At 42.8% G+C, this 17,957-nt stretch overlaps 1 protein-coding gene across 14 annotated transcripts in view; it reads right to left on the minus strand.

Moving 5' to 3' along the window:
* SPATS2L (spermatogenesis associated serine rich 2 like) overlaps positions 1-17,957 on the minus strand; it is a 174,807-nt gene that overhangs the window by 132,423 nt on the left and 24,427 nt on the right. For 9 of the 14 annotated variants that reach the window (XM_070070428.2, XM_008258940.5, XM_070070427.2 and 6 more), the window contains exon 2: positions 15,656-15,705. The exons of the other annotated variants lie outside the window; for them this stretch is intronic. The gene's annotated coding sequence lies outside the window, so the exon portion shown is untranslated. The remainder of the gene's footprint in view (positions 1-15,655; positions 15,706-17,957) is intronic. 14 annotated transcript variants of the gene reach the window in all.

Consider the following 17,957-nt stretch of genomic DNA (forward strand, 5'->3'; position numbering starts at 1 on the left):
TCTACCCTCCGACACGCACTCAGAGGTTCGGAGCTGGGAAGTCTGGCCGCCAGGAACGCACTGCAGGGCACCTCCGTGGGGACCGCGAAGGCATTCTGAAACTGGCTGTAACATCCCGACGACTGCCAAGGGTGATTAACAAGGAAATACAGGTGATACCTTGCCCCGCTGAAGTAAGCCAGGTCCAGGAGAAGTGGAAAGACAGGCGGAGAGGTTGTTGGCAGGAATTTTATTTTTCTCGTGAAAATGAGTTTTTAGTTACAGTTTGCTTCCACTCCTTCCTTACCTACGGCAAAGCCCCCTGAAACACAGAGCTCTCAGCTCTGTGACCTCTCTATCATAAGCTCCTCAAAAAAAGTGAAAGACGAGAGTAATCAACAAATGATAGAAAAACTAGATCTTTTGAAGCTCTCTCTTCAAAGGACCAGAAGATCAAGGATAGTTTTTCAGAGGGGGTTGGTTTGAGTGTACAACATAACGTGATGAGTCCTCTTAGCAATACATTTTCATCAGCTGGCACTTGTCAATATTAAAAAGGCACAGAGTCCCCACTTAGAAGTTCCTTGGAGTAAATCTAAAAGTGAAAGCCTGGGATTGAGGAGCAGGAAGAAGGCCAGGGCTGGCACAGCACTACGAAGAAAGCTAATGCCCACAGCTAAATCAAGTGTAGGAGAGAGCAGCTACCGTTTGCACATCGCCTCACCCATGCTCAGCCCAAATATGCTTACAAATACACTCGGCTGAAAAGCATCATATAATGTCTCTCAGTTACCCAGAGCCAGTCGATTTCTTATAGTTTGATTCACATATATTTTCAATTAAAAATAACCTTTGCTGTTTCTTATTAAGAAATCAAAATATGCTCATTACAGGAATGTGAAAAGAAACACATAAAAGAACATTTAAAATGCCTACAATCTTACCACCCAAGAGTTACATTAAAAACGTTTAAATGTATTTCCAGGTCATTCTCTAAGAATACATACATATTTGAACAAAAATGTGATCATACGATGCACATTTGCTTTTTGTAAACATTTTATCACTTAATACGCCATAAACTTCTTTATCAATGCTTTTCTATAACACCATCTAGAGTGGCTGCACAATATTTCATTGTATGACTAGAACAAAATATGCATATTTATCTAATCTGTTATCAGTGCACATTTAAGCGATTTTCTATTTACCCTATTATAAGCAATGCTGTAATGAACATCTTTGTGGAAAAAACCTTTGCACTTATCCTTAGCCTAAATTCTTAGAAATAAAATTTTGTGACAAAATATTGGAGACATTTGAAAGGATTTAAAAACAGGAATTTCCAGGCTACCTCTATCAAGGGAGTCGTATACTTTAATTCACTTGAGGTACTAAATATCAAGTTTATGATGGATTCAGCATTGCATGAAGAGAAACTGTGTAAGCACACTTGAGTTGGTCAAGTGTAACAGATGTATTTATATCTACAACTCTGATGAATGATACTTACGACCATCATAATCAATTAGACCATTTTAAACTACATGTTTCCTATTTACACACCTCCAATCATGATTAACTTATGAGTTGCTCCCTTATTCCTGGTTTCAATTGAAATCTGAAGTCAACTGCTGTCCAAACATATTAAATGGAAAATTCCAGAAACAAGCAATGCATAAGTTTTAAACTGTGTACCATTCCAAGTAGCATGACAAAATCCCATGCCATACCACTTGTTCCGTTCCTCCTAGGGTGTAAATTATCCCCCTGTCCAGGAATCAATCCCTTTCTTCACTTAGTAGTCATCCCGGTTATCGAATTGCCTGCTGTGTTATCAGAGCACCTGTGTTCAAGTAAGTAAAGCCATGTCACACTGCCTGAGCCGCTCACCTCACTTCATTTCATCACAGGTTTATATTACCTAGCTCACAGCACAAGGCGAAGGGCAAGGAGAATGTAGTGCTTTGAGAGTGAGATTCACAAAATTTTCACTATGGTATATGGTTATAATTATTCTATTATTGGTTACTGTTAACCTCTTACTGTGCTTAGTTTATAAATTAAGCTTTATCATGGATACACAGATAGAGGGGAAAAACAGCACATATGGGGGGAGTGCTTCAGAAAGTCTGTGGGAAAATGGAATTAAAAGATATTTATTTTGGTACAATTTTTTTTTTTAAATTTACACATAGTTTTTCCATAAGGTGTAATCTCCATGAATGTTTGGAAGCACCAGGCTTACACCACAGATAGGGACACTATGTGTTCCATTTGGCTCTTTCTTGGGAACTTAATGTCTTTTCTCCCCTCTCTTGTGCTAAGCATTCATTTATATACTTATCAATACTCACTTTCTTAGTCATTCTAAATGGCCAGTCCCTAGCCACATTATTGTAGAGCTCTGATTACACACATCGGCTGGAAAATCTTCATCCAAGCTAATGCTCCCAGTTAGATGGCAGAACCAGTTTGCAGTGTGACATTTTAATAGAGGAGATAGAAACGACATCTGAAGCTTGGGCAAAATCAACAAGTACCTGTAAGACTAAAGAGAGAAAGTGGAATGTGTTGTCAGACCACACAGTTTCTCTGAAATCTTTTATTTATCGATTTAGATTCCACCTGACTTCAAAAAGGACTCACAACAGCTTTTCCTTTTAAATGTGTTTTCTAAATTGGACATTTTCACATCATCACGACTGCCAACTTCTTTCCTAACATAAGGATATTCTTCTAGCATAACTGCTTGCTATATTCAGAGACTGAAGGGCAAGGATATTGTTCTTACCAGAAAAGGAAAGAAGAAAAAGCTAACTCACTATGATCACAAACTCCGTTTGGAAGACCCCACAAAGGGGGTGTCCCTGGATATGTAATACCAGTCCCATAAAAAGCCACGGAAAACTCCATTTCTAGGATGTACCAGCTCCAAAGAACCACACAAAGTCAGGGCTTACCTTCGGGCTATTCACTTCCCCCAATATCCTGACTTGTGACAGTGTTACAGGAAGTGAATGAAAATATGGAGGTGCCCAAAGCAGGGAAGGCAGACCCAGCAATGGAAGAAGGAGAGCAGCGAAGTTTTCCTGTAAACCAGCCACAGGGACGTGACCGGCTCCTGCTGGGCTCGTCCTGCTCAGTGTGTCCTCCCTCCTTCCCAGGCCCTCTCATTCACCCAGCACCACCCCTCTGACCTCTGAGCTGCTGGCTCCGGCTTCCTGTCCCACATCTTCAAGTACGGCTCTTTCAGGCCGTGGTCTTCTGGGTCTTCATCTTTGGACCTGTTTCCCTGCTCTGTTCCTATTGCCTTAGCCTTGCCCAACATCTCTTGGGCTTTAGGGCCCCATGCTGGCAGTAGGAGACAAAGTCCCACACCCACTATTGCACACTAGGGCACAGTTAATGACAAATCTATGAGATGTGCTAAACCAACACTTGGACACACATCTCTTTGGCAAAAAAGGGAAAGGGTTTACTGCTACAGTAATGGGGGACTGGGGTTAAAGGGGAAACAGTAACAGTGAACTTACTTGGCATATTACAAATGTTACAGTGAATTCTTCCTATGCGCTAACGGCTTCCAAATGCCGCCATTTAGAAGGAAAGGATCTTTTTCACTGCACAATATGAGCTATTCTGTAATTTCAGGACAACCTCAGGAAAAATACAGTTTTTCAGCTGAACTCACAGGATATTCAAGCAGCTAGGGCCAAACTCAACAATAAGACTCTCCTGACTAATCAAATTTCATACCAACATTTAGCCTAGGCTTAAATCTTATGGGTTGGCACTTCACAATTTACTGAGCCCTTACAATAATTATTAGATTTGATCCCCTCAGCGTGGGGGAGATATTACTCTTCTCATTTCAGCGATGCCAACACTTGGGCTCTTACACGATGCAACAGAGTCATTGAAGCAGCTTTGTGGTTAGCAACAGGGGCACTGAAGCCAGACTGCCTAGGTTTTAATCCAGGTCCTGTCTACAGGTACCTGTGCCATCTCAGGCAAGTTAGTTAACATCACTAAGTCTCTGTGTGTCGACATCCTTAAAATGTGGACAAATGATAACATACCCACCTCTAAGGGCTGCTGTGCGGGTGAGTTAGGCTTCTGCATTTAAGCAGATACAGAATCAAGAAGTCAGTCTGCCAGTGACACTTAATTGCACAGAGTAAGCACTCAGGAAATGGGAGCCAGCGCTAAGTATTTTAATACTCAGAGCCAAGAATGCTAGGTCTAGATGAGGTATACTTATCTTTCACAATGACACTGCCTCTATGATTCATAATTTTATCAGTAGAGAAATTATCCGGTTCTCACAAAAGGAAAACACACGATAAAAGGAAACCTTGAATTGGACATGATGACTCAAAAAGGAAGAGCAAGGGCATAAGTTCAAGTGTGGCTTCTTAAAAGAATCCCATTTATTTTTGTTTCCAGAAAAATACTGTACATGGCTTAAGTACTTTCAATCACTGTAGAGCACAATGAGAGGTCAAGCTAAATGGAAGTCATATTTGTGTAACCCGTGGTGACTGTCAAGGAGGCTGCTTCCTGGGGCTGGGTCCTCGATGGGGACAATGCGGCACTCCTCCCGAGAACACTCAGAGAAGGGCCCTGCTGCCCCCCCGGCCCTCCCCTCCACGACAGCTTTCTGAGAAGAGTGGAGAACAAAGACATAGCTGGCACCTCTGGGGCGCCGTGGAAAAGAACCACTTCACCGGGGACCGGGGAGGGGGGATCGGCCAAGGAGTATCACCAGGACACCTTCTCTAGGTTTTGGCTTCCTGTAGCACTGGGAGCAAAAAACGCAGCTGGGAATGTGGACGGTGTGGTGCTGGAGGATCAGAGAGAGCCACCACAACACCAGGTTGCCAGAAAAACCACCCGACAAGTTCCAGTCGCAGGAACACACCAACGCAGCAAGAGTAGAAATGTTCTGGACCATGCAGCAGATGCTGGAGGACCACGAGGGAGGGCCACACAGGGCCAGGGACTAGTGACTTCTCAGGCCCATTCTGGGGCACCCGAGAGACAAAGGAGCCGGCCACCTTGGTGTACGGGCTGCCCACATGATGTGGGTCAAGGCTCTTTCCTGGAAATGACACCTGCTTCTGAAACATCACATGAAGTATGTGTGAAGGTGCAAGTGTGGCCTCCAGGGCTCAGAAGTCAAGTGCAGGGTAGAAGGGCCCTGCTAAGGAACTTGGGGCATCAAATGCGGAAAAGGAAATCCCACCCTACACAGGAACATACTCAGCAGCAAAACCAAAAGTTACACATCGTCACTCAGCCCAGAAGTTCTGCATGCCTCACGTGTAAAAGTCACACCACCCCCACTACTCGACATCTGTGTAGCTCTTTAAAATTTGTCATTTTGATAACAGTGATCTTCCATCCTAACGTGGATAGCCTGCATGCCGCACTAAGACAAGTTCTTTGTATTTCTTCTAAAAATCTCCCAAGAATTGACTTCACTATACTGCAAACATGTTGCTTCAATCCATAAATACTACTCATAGAATTTTATCTGGGACTATTATACATAAAAAGCAAATGGTGGGTTTTAGGTACTGAATCCATTTTAAAATATCTACTTCATTTCCAGAATGACTAATTAAATATAATTTGTTAACTAAACCAGGTGTAAATATTGTGAGACTCTGCATACACCATTAAACATATCTCATTAAGAAGTTTCTGTATTTCCAAGCCCTTACACATTCTACGGGGAGCACTATGGATGAATAATTATTTTTAAAAGGAATGTATTAAAGGATATCCCTTAAGAGTCTTTAAGAACAGCTCTTAGAGGCATAAACAGGAACCGTGCTATAAGGTTATAAAGAACAGTGGAATAAAAATGATTGTGGCCTATTTCCATAAAGAAGCATGGAAAACAGGGGGGAAAAAAGCTAAATTACTTCCAGCTTGCTGAGTTAAAATGAACTGTTGTTTCATTAGGCAAGTGTCTTATTTACTCTTTGCCCTATATATAATAATAACATGTGTCACTGGGAGTCAACAGTTCACATTAGCATTTTTTAATTTGGGAAACAGGGGAAGTTGTAAACCCTAAGGAACTGTTTTCTGGCTGACACAGTTCAGCATGCTTGTGGGATGATGTGTACTTTGTACCCAAATCTTGATGAAACACTCTGTCCTTGAGGTACAAAGATAATCCTTTTGACCCACAGTCAGCAGGTCGTTCACTCTGAGGTTCTTTCTTTCTTTCTCTGAGCTTTGATGATAAATTTGTGCTGATCTACCCTCTTTGGGTCATCTGGTCTCCTGTGTGACTGACAGTGCACATTTGGAAGACCAGCTGCCTGGCTTTGGGAGAGAAGCTGCAGTTGAAGAAAAAGGGAAGTGAAGTGGAGAGCTACCCCCTTGGCCTTGGCACCAGGCATGAAGCAGCACATGTGTTAAAAAAAAAAAAAAAAAAAAAAGGCAAAATTCTACTAACTAGAAAATGATATGTTGGGTCTGAAAGGAATTCTGCAACATATCTTCATCGAGAAAAGGTATGATAAGATGAACTCTTTCATTAGATGTGTTAACATCTGGAGTAAATTAACCCTTCAGAACAGTTTCTATTAATTTCTTCTATGTCTCTGGATATCAGATAGTTCTAGGTCTTGGTTTCTCCAAGCCCTTATCCTGCATGACAGCCTTTAGCTCGCTTACGTCTTTTGCAGCTCTTATCACCAGCTAGAACCATTGTGTTTATTCACTGTTCACTTCTCTCTTCATTGTCTGCTCCCCGAGTAGAACACAAACCCCCTGTACTGGAAGATTTCAGTCTACTAAAATTATCTACAGATTCTGTGATTGGATTTCATCTAGCCCACAGTACCTCTGGCCCAATAAATTCAGTCAACCTCTGTCTTTTCTCTCTCTCTCTCTTTACCCATATTTGTATCTATAGATATCACAAAAAGATCTACATGAATATACTTATTCACTCAACACATGCTAACGAACATTGCACATATGTACAAGGCAGTAGGCACAACACTGGTGAACAGAAGAGAACTTACACTCAGGCAGTTGGGGGTCCACATGGGACTAGCCAAACATATCATGATTTTGCTAAATCTATTTTGCTAAATCTTTGACCAGACCATAGAGAAAGAAGAAAGAAGCCCATGAGCTTGTTAGCCAGAGAGCAAACTCTTAGAGGGCACAGCCATACCTCTCCTACCTTTTATATTTCATCTCCCTAGCTCTTTACTGCTCTAGGTAAGCCACACAAAATGCTTTTTAATTGACTGCTGGAGCCTCTTCAAGTTCTCTTTTCAGAAAGTTTTTCAAAAGCCTTACAAACAATTTTGCTAACCTGGAAAATGTTAATGCTCAGGTACCCCTTTGAACAAAAGAAAAGGAAAATTCCTTTGAGAATTTTTTTTTCTCAGTAACAAGGAATGCAATTAGGCCTGTACTTGGCACTCTGTCAGTTCCCATAGCCAAGAAATCTCAGGGTTAGGAGAACAAAGCTACCAAGATGCTTTTGCTATTGACTATGGCTGGCCCAAAGTTCAAGGGCTAAAGCCCAAGAATGTTTTACCCCTTTACTTTAATTTCCCAGGGAAGTAACTTCCAAATACCAAAGCTTAGAGGGTCCTGGAATGCAAAGTCCTTCCCATTACTTTACTGAAAAATTCTGTATGCTGTGATTTATCGCTAATGCTGGTCTTTCAAGGCATTAGCCAGGACACCTGCAAACCTTTGGACAACAGCTGCCAATAGAAGTTTAACATTCCATGGGTCAGCACTTAAAATTCGGAGAATAATAAATCACCATTTATGCAGTGTGAAGCACTGGGTTGATAATGTACTGTGAGTTAGTTTTAAAATATGAAATATAGATTGCATTATAACTCAGCACTTGGGCAAACAGAAGCTGAGTAAAACGATGATTGTTATTAGCATATCTGCTTCTTCAGTGGTATGTTTTCCCTGAGAAAAACATTTTCTTTTTACAGAAAGGAAATTTCACTGAGTGTGAGCCATATAAAATGTGGTTATTTCAAAGGTACATGTGTTGAGATATAAAGAATTTTGGTACTTTTCATAGCTGTATAATGAATACGCCAAGAGGGACAATTTAGGGTACAACCTATTTAGAACTTGTCAAAAGCAATATGTAAAAGCAGTGTTTAACTTGTTCTGGAAGATAGTCATTGATTTTCAGACTTAGGAATATTTGCATCATTTCTGTTCTTGATGATATATTAGAAGTAACTGCCCTCGCCCTGGGACCACACAAGTTATGTGTGATGCATACATCAGCTGTGAGGAGTGGCTGCAGTCGTTTGTTTAGGAGTGACTATGAAAGTATGAAATACACCTTAATGAGTGCAAGTTGAGGTCCTTCTTTGGGATGACGCCTTGCCTGTGATACTCAGACGGTGCACCTCTCTTATCTTCTCTTCATCTTGACATAACAGTTTAGGGCAAGTCAGGCCATTGGTGAACACAGTGTCAGCGTTAGTAAATGCTAATATTTCTTTCACAACTGTCTTTCTTTTTTTTTTATTTTATTTTTTTTTTTTTGACAGGCAGAGTGGACAGTGAGAGAGAGACAGAGAGAAAGGTCTTCCTTTGCCGTTGGTTCACCCTCCAATGGCCGCCGCGGCCGGCGCGCTGCGGCCGGCGCACCGCGCTGATCCGATGGCAGGAGCCAGGAGCCAGGTGCTTTTCCTGGTCTCCCATGGGGTGCAGGGCCCAAGCACCTGGGCCATCCTCCACTGCACTCCCTGGCCACAGCAGAGGGCTGGCCTGGAAGAGGGGCAACCGGGACAGAATCCGGTGCCCCGACCGGGACTAGAACCCGGTGTGCCGGCGCCGCTAGGCGGAAGATTAGCCTAGTGAGCCGCGGCGCCGGCCACAACTGTCTTTCTAACAAGAGTTAAGGAGTAGCTAAAGGTGGAAACAAAGCCAAACTTCAGAGAAGCCACCCTAAGAAGGAGGCAGGCTCATGGGAGCCATGGAGACCAGTTCAACATTGAGTGACAGCATATTTAAACCCTGCATCCACCTAAAGAACACCAGAAGCCCAGACTCAATGACTTGATACGGACATCCACTGGAGGAAGCACCCATAATACACCTGTGCTTGTATTTCTTTGATCCTTTTTTGAGTAAAAATCCTTAAAGAAAGCTGGATCATTAGCAACTATTGAAACTTTTAAAACAAACTTTAGATAGAAGCCAACAGGCATCTCTGATTTTCGGAGATGGCCAAGATCCGCAGGGTTAGGGCTCCCGGGAATGACGTCCAGCCCACGTAACCTTGTCACTCAACCGAGGCTGACTGGTCCAAAGATGGCTGGTCAACCTATGCTGGACCAATTGAACTCTCTCTTCTAGAGTCTCAGACTTGGAACCTTGTGCCCCAGAGACTGAAAGCCATCAGTGTTCAACTACAGTCACAGCAGCATCTCTGAAAGAGAGGCCACCAGTGCCTCTGCTGAGGTCCCAGTGCTTCCTTGGCTGCCCCCTTGCATGCAGCTTGGTGGTTCTACTCAGTTCGTCCTTGAATTCTGTGAGATACTCCAGGATCCACCCAACAAACACATCTAAAAAGAGTTCTTATTTGCTTTAAGGTAGTGCATTCAGGTTCTGTAGCTTCCAGTCAAAAGATCAGCCTAGGTTAAGATATCAGGACTCAATACAAAGCAACATTTTGTTAAAGTCAATGTACTTTTAAATCAAAAGTTATTGTCATAAAAGATCATCATAATTCCTTACATTTGCAGAGAACTCCACATTGTGCAGGTGCTCTCACACATGCGGTCCCTGTAAGAGCTGGGGATAGGTGGCTATTGCTGCCTTCACAACAGAGAAGAGGCAGCAGCAACCCAGAGGGCTGTGCCCCACAAGGGGCAGAACCAGGCTTAGAACACAGGTCCTCTGGTTCCAGACCACGATGCACATGCCATCTCATATGCTCTCCTTCTCTGGCCTTGTGAAATCCTACCTGATGGTATTTGACATTTCCCCCCATACAGAATCCTGGGTTGAAGGAAATCGTACAGGGAAAATAAAACAGAAACACAGCTATTCTGAACATGCGTGCACACGTGTGTGTGTACACACACACATTATATATATACACATGCACAAGGGAGCTTCAGAAAGTTCTTTTAAATGGAATTAACTGAGAGTTTGAGGCGCCAGCACTGTGGCATAGCAGGTTAAGCCTCCACTTGTGATGCCAGCATCCTATATGGGCATCAGTTCAAGTCATGGCAGCCCCAATTCTGACCCAGATCCCTATTAATGGCCTAGGAAAGCAGCAGAAGATAATCCAAGTGCTTGGGCTCCTGCATCCGCGTGGGAGAACTGTAAGAAGCTCTAGGTTCCTGGCTTCCATTGCAGCCATTTGGGGAGTGACCAGCAGATGTTAAGATTTCTCTCTCTTCTCTCTTTCTCTCTCTCCCCCCACCCCCTCTGTGACTCTTTCAAATAAATAAAAAAATAAATCTTCAAAAAAGATAATCTTCCTTTTCCATGATTCATTTAAAATTTTTTAAAGATTTATTTATTTCAAAGGCAGAGTAAGAGGCAGAAGGATACACACACACACACACACACACACACACACAGCGAGAGAGAGAATTTTCCATCTGCAGCTCACTCTCCAAATGGCTACATTGGTTAGGACTGGGCAAGGCGAAGCCAGGAGTCTGGAACTACATCCTGGTCTCCCACATGCGTGCCAAGGGTCCAAGCACTTGGACCGTGTTCTGCTGCCTTCCCAGATGCGTCAGCAGGGAGCTCAATCAGAAGTGGAGCAGCCAGATTCGAACCAGTGCTCTGATGATGAGTTGCTGGCATCACAGGCTGTAGCTTATCTTGCTGAGCCACGATGCCAGCCCCTTCCATGAACTTTCTGAAGCTTCATTATATATCTTCCCAATCTTTTCCACTTCAACACCAGCCGAGTGGCTTGGGAAAAGTTTCAATACTCTGAAATGTCAAAGCTAATGCCTTAGTACTGATATTTGTCAATAAAAAGAAATGCTGCTGAGATGTGCTTCCTTTTGATGTGGTAACAAGTTTACCGTCTTCTACACATTTTTACTATTAGTAGTAAGCAGCCTTTGAACTCCATGACAGGGGTATCTGAGACATTTTTATCTCACATGTTTTGAACATGCATTCCCCATATATATTTAGTTGTTTGTTTGCAAGTTATATATGTGTATATATATTAGCATGCTGTATACCTTTACAAAAAACAAACAAAAGTAGGAAAAAGAAGGATGACAAAACTGATGTACTGTTTGCTAATCATGGTATCACAAGGCAAATACACACAGGATGAGACACATAATTAACCACAGTGGATATAAATTCATATGCCTTCCAGATAACTTGGAATTTTTGGTGGCCAGCTTCTGGCCAGATGTGACTTGATGTTCACTGTCATTACCTCATACTACAGTAGACAAAGGTTCATGCAAAGATTTGTCATTCTCTAACTGTTTGTAATAGTAAAATTATCTTTAATTTATAGGATTTTTTTGCTGAGTTTTAAAAAACTTTTGCTAGCTTGTGAGAGTTTGCTAAAACTACAAAAAAAAATGGTATTTGCAAATCCAGTTAACCAGGGCAGAATATACCTCACAAAATATCCAAGGCACGGGAACCAGTGGAGAAGCCAGCAAGAAGCTCTGAGCTGGCATTTCTACCCTCCTGTGCTCCATGTCACACCTGCCCAGCTGACATGTGGACCTAGGAATGGTGCCACTGTCAACAGAGGTATCACCAGTTTCCGTAAGGTTTCATGATAATAAAATGAATGTAAATGCAAGTTTTAATCAATTTATTTTCCCACCCAAATGGATCTTCTTAAGAACCCCTGCAGCATATATCCTACTTGGGAGGCCACTTTGCAGTGCAGTGAGGCAGCTGTTCACTTCCAAGAGCCAGCTTCAATCACAGGGCTCTCCAGGCCAAAAACTTCAGGACAAGGACTTAGCCCAAAGACAGAATTGCTTCATTTGTTTCCCTTTCAAAGATTTTTTAATGACGGACTGTAACCCCTAACCAGAAAAGGGGACAAAACAATTCAGGCTTGGCTGTGCACTGCCCTCTTCACTACCAGTCCCATCAGAGAGCACAGCATTCCCACACCCCTGGAAGCCCTCCAGCTGCTTCCTCCTGCCTTCCTCGGGAGTAACTACCATCCCCATACCTGATTTTTGGGGCGATAACGCTCTGGCTTTTCTTTATAGTTTTAGTCACTCAGGTTTGCACATATAGCAATGGAGTTTTACCTGCTTTCATACTTTATATAAATATGATGATTGCTAGCATTCTTTCATAGCTTCTTTCTTCCAACATTGGGTATGTAGGACACATCCATGTTATTGGGTATAGCTCTAGTTCATTTTCGTATTGCTGTATCATCTTAAAGCGCACGATCGCACCATCATTTAGTCATCCATTTTACTACAGATAGAGAGCATTTTACACAGGTCTCTGTATATATTTCACTCAGAGAGTGGACAGAGAGAGAAATACCTATGTACCCATTTACACACACATAAACATACACACAAATACCTAGCAGTCAAAAAAACAAAAGAAAACATAAATGAGAGTAAGTCCAGTTCATCTCTTGGCAACCAATTTTAATATTAGCTAACTTTTATGCAGCCATGAGGAAAGTTTGTTAAATTCCTATATTTTATTTCCATAGTTTTTCATTCTGACACATTCATTACATCTAAATCATGACATTAAATGCATCTTACTCTGTTAAAAAGTAGTTTGAAAATTTCCAATAAATTTACAGAAACTGATTCCTCCAAATCTCTCTTCCATTCTTTCCTTTTCTCTCTTCCTCCCCCTTTCTCGTATATTTTTAACTCATTGTACTCATATTTTTCCTGTTAATGAGGAACAGCATTGTGTATGCTGAGGATAAAATGTTCATTCAAATTTTAAAGCAAGTTTTCCAAAAATAGTTTCAAATTAACATTGCTCAAGCTAAAAAGCCAGTTTATTCTGTGGCCAAATGAAGGCGTGTAAGCACGAATAAGAGATGAACTCCAAATCTAGAGTTGCCAATGTTCTCATTACCATTTGGTATTCTCCAAACCCAGGGCAGAAATGGGACATCCTTAGATAGCAATAGCATGGCACCAGGAAAATCTCAGCCTGTCCCTGTCCCATGTTGACAACCAACATAATGACTCAGATTTATTACCGTGCCAGGCACCTACTACGCATCAACTCATGTGACAATACTTTACCTATATTAGCTGTTTAAGCCTTGAAACAACCTGATGAGGTGGTGCTATTATTCTTTCCACTTTGCAAGAAAAAACAGGGGCACACAGGGGGAAAGTAAGTTGACCAAAGCTACAGATAGCTGGTTTGGGATTCAAAACCATGTCTCTTGGAACCAATCTATATTCCACGATATTACCCTGCAAAATGTTAGACTCATGGATGTTGGCATTGTTATTACTATTTTGATAACAAAAGCAGTTCTTTAAGACGGGGGAGAATATGTGAACCATGGGGGTGAAAGATGTACATACGTACATCTGTTTTGATTTATGAAAAATTTATGAAAAATAATTGTAGCCCAGCAACTTGCTAATTCTAGGAGAACTAATTAAGAAATGAATTAAGGGATTCAAGAAATGAATTAAGGGATTCAACAGATACCCAAATTAGTCATTAGGGGCTAAAAGGTCTGGAATTCTGGTCTAAATGCAGCTTTGGCACTGGCTTCTAAAATAAACGTGACCGGAAGAATATGACAGCTCACAATTAAAATGGATTTATATGACTTCTGTGTCCGCATGGGACAGGCCTCTTCTTAATTGAATTCGGACACCTCTTCAGTCACTGTGGGTTTCATCTGCCATCTTCCTAGCCTTGTGTAACTGCTGGCAATAGGCTCATCCTGACAGAGAAATCATTTCCATCACTGTCGTCTGCACTACAAGCACAAAAAGATAAAAACAAAGCCTCTGAGCTGTAAGTAGAAGATTCCCTAAGTGTGCTCCTGTGGCATATGTTTTAGGTTCCTACCAACTGGCAAGGCCAGCTACGGAAGGGATGTCGAATGTCACCGTTCTGGGACGAGCGGCCTGTACAAGCAGCATCCCGACATGCGATTAGAGTCATCTTTTGCATGCCAAAACATCCCTGCTTTCCACCTCTAATACGATTAGTGACAGACAGCTGGAGGCATCTCACTCTCCTGACGAAAATATGATCAGAATTGTTTTCAATCGCCCCGTCTCTACATCAAGCTGCTGCTTTCCAGCAGTATTACTGGGGTTTCTGATTATTTGGTATTGGTTCCAAGAAAACAGGAATTGACTGTGCCCTTGCTTGTCTAAGGGAAGAAGGCTGCCAGGATTTACATAGTAACTCTTCAGTTGCCCGACCAAAAGCAAAACTAGGCTCTGTGTGTGTGTGTGTGTGTGTGTGAAGACAGAGAGAAGGAGAGACAGCGAGAGAGAAAATCAGTTTGCTTCCATAATAATCCTCTTTGAAAATCCATAAAGTGTTTTCTTGGTGATTCAGATATTAGGTAGTAAAATATCCTATTCCATTCATGGAAAATAACCACCTTCCCCCACTGTTAATGGTTCTTTTCCAAAAGTTAGTCATATTACTACGAAAGTTTTGGGTTTATGGAAAAAGAATCAAGCCTGGATTAAGTGTTAATGGAAATATCCAGGAGGCAAAATAAGGCCTCATTAATTTGGACTACCTCAGCCTGGAATTTATGAACATTTGACAGGGTCTAGAGCACGGATGATCTTTTCACAAGGAATATATGGTCTGCTAAGCCAATTAATTTCAACAAGACTGCTGGGGGGTGGGGAAGCAAAACTATTTCAGGTTAAGTATGAACCTAAAACAACACACCAGCAGCAAGTATTTCCAATGTACTCATTCAGTACCAATAACCGACAGCAAGAATATCAAGCCATTTATTGAACGTCACCCTTGCGCAAGTTCACCTTACATACATGAGCCTGCACATGGCAACAGCTCTGCAAGGCAGGTACGATTATCCCTTTCTTAGAGAAGAGGAGGTGGAGGCTGTGAGAAAGGAGCGCCCAGCGAAGACTGCAGGGTTAGGAGGCAGGGGACACAAGTAACCATGCCCGGCTACCGACTCAGAAGCTCTTGCCCAGCCCTCTCCTACTCAACACCAACAGAGCAAACTGAAGCCAGGTCACATCACTGGAGTCGAGCAACAGTGACAGTGACAAAAATGGCTCGCTTTGCAAGAATGGATAGAAAGGCAGTCTGGCCCCAGAGCCTACACCCTTAGCCATACTTCTTTTCTAAATTACAAGGATGTCCACAGAAGATTTGCAAAGGTAGGGGTGGGGGAAGGCACTCTAAAGTTTTTCACATGAATGAAACTACTCCAAAGTGAGCCAATTTCAAAGCACATGGGGAGAGAGATGTGAGTGCGGTAGAAGTGTCTCACCCCCACATCCCTCCAGAAGTGACTGCAGCCTACGTACTATGAACAAGAACTTGCTCTGAGACCCCAAGAAGCAGTAGAGCTATCCAAGACTTGATGGGGCCTCCGGGAGTCAGCTGCAGGTGCGAGGACGGTCGGCCAGGTAGGTAGCAGGAGGTCATGAAGAAGGAAAAGACCATTTCTACTTACCTGGGAATCCGCAGAGATGTTCAAGAAACCAGCCTGGGTTCTGGAGTGTTCTAGGAAAAAAGGGAATTTTGGAGGTCAGGCAGGGCTCAGGTTAGTAGACACACTACCCACTTCCCGTCACACCTGCCTTGAAACGAAGGATCTGAAGTCAAGCAGATGGGAAATTGGGCCTCATCCATAGTTATGAGACCTTTGGTATACAGAGTAACCCCTGAGCCTCAGTATGCTCAACTGTAAAGTGGGGATAATCCTAGTACCTTCCTCATAAACTTGTTGACTGGAGATATATAATATACACAATCATTCAGCGTACCACACGTAAGTAACAACACTAGCTAACATCACCACTTACTTAGAAAGTGGCTAGCACTGTTCTGGAGACTCACATAGGTCAACTACTTTGATACTTGGAAGCAGGCACTGTTATCATTGTCATTGCACAAATTTCAGAAAACAAGGCACAGACAGGTCTCACAAAAGCACACCAGGCGTGCTGCTGAGCTGGGACTCTAACTGTGGCCATCCGGCCCAGAGGCCGACCCACCGCTCACCCACTCAACCATCGCTTCAGGTGCTTCTTGAGAATCCTTATGTCGCCAGTGCTCTCTTGAGCGCTGTGTGGATTCAAACACTCTGCTCGCTGATCCTACAGAGTCAGAAGACCCTCCTCCGCGAAACCACCAGACAACAACGGCAAGGGAGGCACCGGAAACAGCAGGAAGTCCTCGGGAAAGGCTGCTGTGCCCGGCTCTGACACCAGCTCCCTGGCCCTTCTCTGAGTCAGGTGACCGCTGGGCTGCCTATTTAAGTGAGAGGAGGGACCTGGAAGCCCCCAGGTGCAGAGATTCTTACCTACAATTCCAACTTTCTCCCAGCCAGACTTTTTCTCCCCAAAGTCTATTTTGGGGGGAATATATTATAATCCTTCATTTAACCAATAAACACTGACTAAACACAATGTCAGATGCTGTGAACAGGGCCACAGCTATCAATACAAGACATGGCCTATGATTCGTACCTAGCTCTGGATGCATGATGAAGTCTGGTCACAGGAAATCCTGGCAGTCAGAAGACAAGGCAGCAATGCAGCCCTAAGGACAACTGGACATAATCCAGTTTGCCCCAATCTGAAGCCTTGGAGTGGCCCTGGGAATTCTACACCAATCCTGGCTCTGCTGCCCCAGGTGCACAGCAGTCTGCGAGGAGGCTGAGTGCCATGGTAAGCTGGTGGGGGTGGGTAAGAGTGTCTATCAAAAATAAAGCAGAAACTGGACAGCAAGCAGATGTTTCAGCTAGAATTTGGGTTTGTTGTCTAACAGTAATAGTGTCATATGCAATAAAATTATATGTATGTGAATTCAGCTGGTACTTAAGTATTTGACTTTGACTTCTTAAAAAAGATTTATCTGAAAGGGATTTATAGAAAGGGAGGGAGACACACATACACACATACACACACAGGTCTTCCATCCACCGATTCTCCCCAAATGGCTGTAACAGACAGGTCTGGGCCAGAGAGAAGCCAGGAGCCAGGAACTCCATCCAGATCTCCCACATGGCTGGCAGGAGCCCAAACACTTGGGCCATCTTCTACCGGCCTTCCAGGTACAGTAGCAGGAAGCTGGCTTGGAGGCAGAGCAGCCTGGACTTGAGGAACCAGCACTCCCGAATGGGATGCCACAGTCTCCAGCGCCAGCTTAACACGCTGGGCCACAACGTTAGCCCCTCTTGCCTTTAACAATAAAATAAAGCAATCCTCATTTTGGCAGCATCTGTGCGTGTGTGCCCATGTGCACCCCTGTGTGACTCCTTCTTTGGGAAACATTTACTTCCATACAAGATGCAACTGCCTTATTTAAAGATTAGTTGGTGCATCACACTAAGATACATTTTCTTTCACAAAAACTCCTTGGAGGGGAATAATCTGGTGAGCACACTTCCCTTAAAAAAAATTGATTTTAACATATGCTTTGCAAATGCTAAAAAATACTATTTTCTGATTTTCTCTATGTACCACAAAAGGTAAACATTGTTGTGTTGACAATGTAATAAATGAGTTGTCAAATAAAATATTAAACATTGATAGATTTAATTTTTAATAAGGCTTCTAAACACACCCCAAATTATCCATCAATCTTTGACATGGGAAGAAGCAGGACTTTAGTAAATTCTTTCCCTCATTATAATAGAAGTCAGCACACAATGTTTATGGTTCCCATAAAGGGCAACAATGGAATTTTTTATGGAATGGTTTAAGATTTGCAGTAGATAGTTTTAGAAAGCACAAAATAGTCCACCACAG

Source organism: Oryctolagus cuniculus, chromosome 3 (genome assembly GCF_051225735.1).
Source record: "Oryctolagus cuniculus isolate XC-2025 breed Fujian yellow rabbit chromosome 3, ASM5122573v1, whole genome shotgun sequence".
NCBI lineage: Eukaryota > Metazoa > Chordata > Mammalia > Lagomorpha > Leporidae > Oryctolagus > Oryctolagus cuniculus.